We start from the raw sequence: 6,828 nt of genomic DNA, 5'->3' as shown, positions 1-6,828 counted from the left end.
TCAGTGCAGGGAGGAGGTCACAAGTCCAGGCAGCACAGCTCTGTGCTGCCCAGACACAGGTGAGGGGGCAATGCGGGGCGGCGGGGGTCCGTGCTGGGCGGCAGGGGTCCGTGCGGGGCGGCAGTGGGTTCGCGTTAGAAGCCCATTGGCGTCTATGGGGCATCGCCAGATTTTTCTGGCGATGCCACCCGCCGCGGTAACCCAGCGGGGGATGCTTAGAGCATCCCGAAATGCGGTAAAAACCCCGATAACGGGGTTTTTACTGCATTTCCACCTTAGACAATCTCCCCCTGAGGCTTTCAAAAAATGAGAAACAGTGCATATTACGCATCCAACGATCCAGCGACGCTGGCAGACCTCACGGCATGATTCTTCTTCGGGCAGGTAAGTGCTACTCCTGGATGTCATCAAGCAGTCACTTCCTGCCACAGTACTGATTTGCTCATCCCCCTTCTTCTTCTTGGATCCGCGGAGTCCCAAATCAAAATCTCTTTTACACCTATACAAGTGACTCGCGACTCTATCACCTCCAGCACTCGACTAGGTCACGATTTGACCTCACAGTAAATCCTGAAACATTTTTACCAAGCAATCCTCCAAAATGTCATGATAATACAATACATGATTATACACAGTGTTATGCCCATTATATACAGTTATTATGCCCATTATATACAGTTATATATATTTTTTTTTTTAATATTTTTCTTTATTGAAGCATGAAATAAAGTACATCCGGAATATAATTGCACTCCCATTGTGTGAATCACAAAATGCAGCATAGTAGATTTATGCACAAAGAGAAATAAACAATTTGCAGCATACATTTTGCATCAGTGTCTTTCATTACAAACAATCAATATAACATATAGAAGGGACAATAGGAGATTCATCTGGACCCACGCCTATACCCAGCCCGGTCCCAACTAGTGGTGCGTATCATGTGCAGCAAGTGATATTGGGGGATCCCGAATACACACTCGTGTTTCATACCACAAAGTATTCCTGAAACACTTCCAAATCTGCTCCTTCAGATACTCTGACAGGGTTTCTATGTAGCTTTCCCACGTATCAAAAAATTTCTCTGTAAATTTTTCTTTTTGTAACGAAGCCTCGAGCCACTCCATTCTAAAAATATAAAACAATTTATCCATAAACAGTGAGAGTGGAGGGGCTGTTGGCTGTATCCATAATTGAAGGATGCATTTTTTTGCAGCCGCGGATACAATTATTAGTAACTTTCTGACCCCTAATGCTATGCGAGTCTGTTCCGGCGTTATACCAAATATTGCCCACTCAGATGTCAGGGGTAGGCAATTTACTAGATGTTGGTTGACAAATCTCCAAACCTGGATCCAAAACCTTCTTATTATTGGGCAGTCCCACAAGCAATGAAATATGTCCGCCCTTTGGGAGCCACATCTAGGGCAGGAGGGGCTCGCTATCATTCCCATAAGATATCGACGATGTGGTGATAAGTATGTTTTATGAAGTACATTTAAAAATAGTTCTGTATAGGATGCGGCTGATACTAGCTTAACCGACATATCAAATGTTCTCAATATTTTTTTGAGGGTAAGGGATGGGAATTGTTCTCTCCATTGTGCTAATCCTGTTTGTTGGGTCTCGTAATTTATGGGGACATGTAGGAAGAGGTAGTGCACTGAAATGGCCTTGAAAGAGGGATTTGGGGTTGCTAATAAGTTGTCAAGTGGGTTACTATAATCTCTCGGAGAGAGTATCCTGGAGAGGCTAGCTACATAGTGTTGGGCTTGTAGGTAAGCCATGGGGAACGGTTCTAGCATTGGGAACTTCTCCACGGCCTGTGCGAACTGTAATGTTTTTTTGGTCTCGCAATCCATTAATTGCCTAGCAGTTTTCAGTCCTTGTCTATTCCATAGTGGAAAGGGGTGACCTGCAAGCCCATTTTGAAATGAAGGGTTACTCACGAAGGGGAGAAATAAAGATGTATGTGAATTTATTGTTTGTTTGTGGCGTAGTATGTGCCACACTTTTCGTGTGGACATTAAGAGTGGATTGTCCCGAATTGTTACCGGAATCTCCTCGTCTAGTAGGTGTAGAAAAGAGACTATATTGAGCCTAGTCAGGAAAGCACTCTCTAGGGTAGTGTTAGAGTAAATGCTGTCCCCATGTATCCAATCACGGAGGTAGCGCAGGTGGGAAGCATAACTATATTCGGTTATATTGGGCAGGTTAATACCGCCATTAGATCTTTGCTGTTGCAGTTTTATCATACTGATTCTAGCCCTCTTACCATTCCAAATAAATTTGCGGATGATTTTATCAATCTCCAAAGCATCTTTTTTGGTTAGCAGAATTGGGAGAGATTGTAGTGGGTATAGGATTCTAGGGAACAAAATCATTTTGACCAGGTTTGCTCTTCCTAGGTACGACAGGGTTAAGTGACGCCAGCGTTCCGTGTCATCCCGCATAGTGCGTATTATGTTTTTTAAATTAAGAGTGTATAAGGAGGATAAATTTTTTGGGAGCTGTATTCCTAGGTAGGTAATGGCTTTAGTCGCCCATTTAATGGGGGCATCTCTGTGCCATGTGGGGAGTCTGTAACCCGGCTTTAAGTAGAGTGCGGTGGATTTGTCGAAGTTAACCTCAAACCCAGATACCGACCCGAATTCCCTGATGCGCTCCATCAACGGTCCAAGCGTCCTCCTAGGCTTAGAGATGAATAGAAGAACATCATCAGCAAAAGCAGATATCTTAATCTCCACATTTCCTAGGCCTATACCCTTAAATTGAGTCCAGTTCTGCAACACCCGGAGCATGGGGTCCAGCGCCAGGTTAAAGAGCAGTGGAGAAAGGGGACAACCCTGTCTCGTTCCCCTAGTCATTTCAATCCTTTCCCCCACAGTGCCATTCACTAGTAAAGTTGTAGTTGGCCGACTGTAAAAAGATTTGATAGTACTTTGAAATTTCGAGCCAAAACCTCTCCTCTCCAATATTTCATAAAGGTATGGCCAAGACACCATGTCAAATGCCTTGGTTGCATCCAGACTTAGGAGCATGTTTTGAGTAGTGGGCTGGAGGCTAGCTGCCATAACAGCCGCTATTGCTGTGCGTATTCCCTTTACCGAATGTCTGCCTTTGGTAAAACCTAATTGATGGTTTGTTAACATTGTGGCTAAGAAAGTTTGGAGCCTATCTGCCAATATTTTAGCGAGCAACTTGAAATCTACATTCAGTAGTGTAATAGGACGATACGATGATGTTTGCGTCGGGTCCCTATCAGGCTTTGGGATGAGAGTAGTGAATGCTCGATTAAAATCGGGAATTGCAGGGGTGTTCGTTGTGATAGTAGAATAAAGAGTATGAAGTGCAGGAACTATATCATGGTGCAGGATTTTATAATATTCTATGGAATAACCATCTGGGCCTGGCGCTTTGTTTAGGTGCATAGAGGTAATTGCTCTAGCGATTTCTTCCTCAGATATATCAGATTCTAGCATTTCTCTCTGTGAGGGTGTGATGCATGGGAGGTTAGCTTCATCTAATAGTTTTGTCATCAAGGCAGGGTCATCAGGGGTAGCCGTATACAGTTGACAAAAATATTCCTGGAAAGTTTTAGCAATATCTGCCGTCCTAGTGTGTAAAATACCAGAGCGAGCATCTGTGATGGCGGCTATGTGATGGCGTCTTTTAAAGCTTTTAGTCATATTGGCCAATAGCGTCCCAGTTTTGTTTCCCCATCTGAAATATTTTTGTTTTGTATAATCGAGTTTAGTCTGAGCTTGGGCTACCAGGAAACTATCTAGTAGATGTCTGGAGTCAATATACTTGTTATGTGTATCGTCGGTGGGGTCGTTAATATAATTAGTTAAGTGAACATGCATAGCATCTTGTAGTTTTTTGTGTTGAGAATTAATGTCCCTATTTCGCTTCGCTACGTAGGACATAACATGGCCCCTCATGACTACTTTTGAAGTTTCCCAAAACAAGACAGGGTTGTCCCAATGCTCCAGGATATCGTCAGAGAATTCTGCCCATTTTTGTTTGAAAAATGTTTTAAATTGCTCGGAACGATAAAGATATGCTGGAAAGCGCCAAGAAGCGGGGCGCAGACCGGCTGGACCTACATTTAGAGTGACAGATACAGGGGCATGGTCAGAGACAATTATATCTCCAAGGGAAGTCGTCGTGGCATTCGAGAGAAGTGATGATGAGAGTAATAAATAATCAATGCGCGAGAAGGACCCATGGACCGCCGAATGGAATGTGTAGGAGCGATCAGTGGGATTGAAGAGTCGCCATGGATCTACAAGAGAGTGGTCATCCAATAGGTTAGAAATATATTGCCAATGGGGACTATGTGTATTCGTAGGTGCAGGGGATTTATCTTTAGAAGGGTCCAGGACCGTATTGAAATCACCTCCGAGTATTAGATTATAATTGTGTCTACTGAGCAGAAGTTGTGAGATGGATTGGTAAAAGGCCTGTTGTTCATTTTTTGGTGCGTATATATTTAAGAGGGTGAATTTAGCATCATGAATTTGAACATCGATCAATATGCATCGACCCTCTGGGTCAAGGACAGTGTCCAGAATAGTGTATGGGAGGTGGCGCGCGAAGAGCACTGCCACGCCACGGGATTTAGAGTGGTAAGAGGCTGATACACAGTTACCAATCCATCTCTCGCGTAATGTGGAATTATCCTCATGTTTCCAGTGTGTTTCCTGTAAGTAGACTATGTCAGGCTTAAGCTTTTTGAGGGATGAAGTGATTCTCTTGCGTTAATTGGTGTGTTCAGGCCTCCCGTGTTCCAAGTGACTATTTTTATAGTGGGTATTGATTGTGAGTCAGGACTACAGGGCATACGAGCCAGTGGTGTCATCCTATACCTGCCAACGGGGGCTTCATTACAAGAGTATGTGCAGTGGAAGTGGGTACACCCCCGTCCCAGCTAGCAGGGGCAAACCCGATAATTTTTTCTAGTAGGCATGAGTCCAGATCCACAACAATAGAGAACACAGTATTTAAACTAGACAACAGAAAAATCGCATACTTCAATACATTTTCAAAAATTTTCCTTTCCAAAAAGATTTTGTGCCAGTCCCTGGTGTGTGTCTCAGGGAGTGACAGATTTTTCAAAACAATTACAAAATATAGAACAGGTAAATAAGGTGTGTAACAGTGAATAAACATTCCGTACATAAATAGTTGTACAGAAACCAAACATAAATAACCCCGGGGGGAGGGTTAGTCAAAAATAGTATCAAACTGAGGGGTCAGGATGACTCATGTTGTGGGAGAGGAACTTAGTGGAGTACGAGCGGGAGAACCCCTGGATGAATCTCTTGACATGACATGTGCCCTTGCGGTTTCTGGGTTATCAAAAAGAAATGTCTGCCCGTTATCAGTCAGCTTTAACCTAGCAGGATAAAGGAGTGCAAACCTTTTATTGTTGTCAACCAAGTATTTACAAAGCGGTGAGAATTCTTTTCTCTTTTGGGCCACCGCGGCAGAGTAATCCTGAAAGATGAGGATGCGGCGCTCATCGATAAGGAGTTCTCTCTGCCTCTTAAATGCTGCCAGGATTCTCTCTTTGTCGCGGTAGTCCAAAAACTTTGCAATCACAGGGCGGGGGCTACTAATGGGCCTATCACGTTCCGGACCCAACCTATGGGCCCTTTCAATATTTGGTATACCTAGGTCTTCTGTGAGATGGAGGGAGTCAACCAGCTGTTTACTTAAGTAGTCTATCAGGGCTGGTCCTCTGATTTGTTCGGGTATACCGACAAAACGGAGGTTGTTCCGTCTATGACGGTTTTCCAAATCATCTACCTTGTCAATCAAGGATTGACAAGAAGCAGAGTTGGATGTGCAGGCCGGCTGTGTTGCGATCACGCTATCTTCAGCATCACTAACTCTTTGTTCTACCTCATCTAGTCTTTTGGCGTGATCAGTCAGCCGGTTCAGTGCTGAGTCTAGTGAGCTCTGCAACTTGTCCAATCTCTTATCAATTTTGGGTACTAGTTGATCAAATTTCTCTTCAATTCTAGGCAAAAATGATTTAAGTTTTTCATCAATCAGGGGCATAATGGATCCAAATTTTTCCTCAATTTTTGGCATTATGGCCTGTATTAGTGCTGCCGCCATGTCATGGCGATCTGGATGGGGGTCACCCCCACTCCTTTCTGGGTTCTCTCGAGGCGGTGAGCCCTGCGAAGAGGACGGGGAGGGTCCCCCCTTAGCAGGTGTTTTAGATGGTTTAACCATGTTGCGGATTGAAGACCTGGGAGGTGGTGGGGTTTGGACTTTGTTGAGGAATCTTTCCATACACAGTGAGTCTCCTGAAAATTTACAATATTTAAATAAACAAGTCTAGGTTGCAAGATACTGGATTCCCCCGGGGTTCCAGAGGGAGAGAGGTTACATCTCTAACATGTGACGAATATCTAAAGGTGCAATAATGGGCAATTCAAATAGAGCAGATATGTACCAATACAATAGTGGTAAACTAACTGCTTGTAGTGCAGTGCGAGCAGAATATCAGTTAAAGGATATCAGACCAAGCTTATAATTGTGGGTAAGTGAACAGGTTACCATTAACCATGTGATTCAAACAGCACATACAGATAATCCCTTACAACCTCTCGGTGTAGTAATGTTATGGGTGCAAGAATAATGGTATTCACAACAAACTCCAACAGAGGATACCCTTAATTATTGCAATTTCAGTATACTTAACAGTGAATTGAGCATTTAGCAAGTGATTTTGCGATACAACAGGATGGTTATTTTAAGTATAATAGTAGTAGTGCAAAGGTAATATAGTATAATTAATGGTGACAGTAT

This window comes from Crinia signifera, unplaced genomic scaffold, assembly GCF_055691185.1.
Source record: "Crinia signifera unplaced genomic scaffold, ASM5569118v1 HAP2_SCAFFOLD_85, whole genome shotgun sequence".
In the NCBI taxonomy this organism is placed as follows: Eukaryota; Metazoa; Chordata; class Amphibia; order Anura; family Myobatrachidae; genus Crinia; species Crinia signifera.
The sequence above is the reverse complement of the archived record's forward strand: the minus strand, read 5'-3'. Positions refer to the sequence as shown.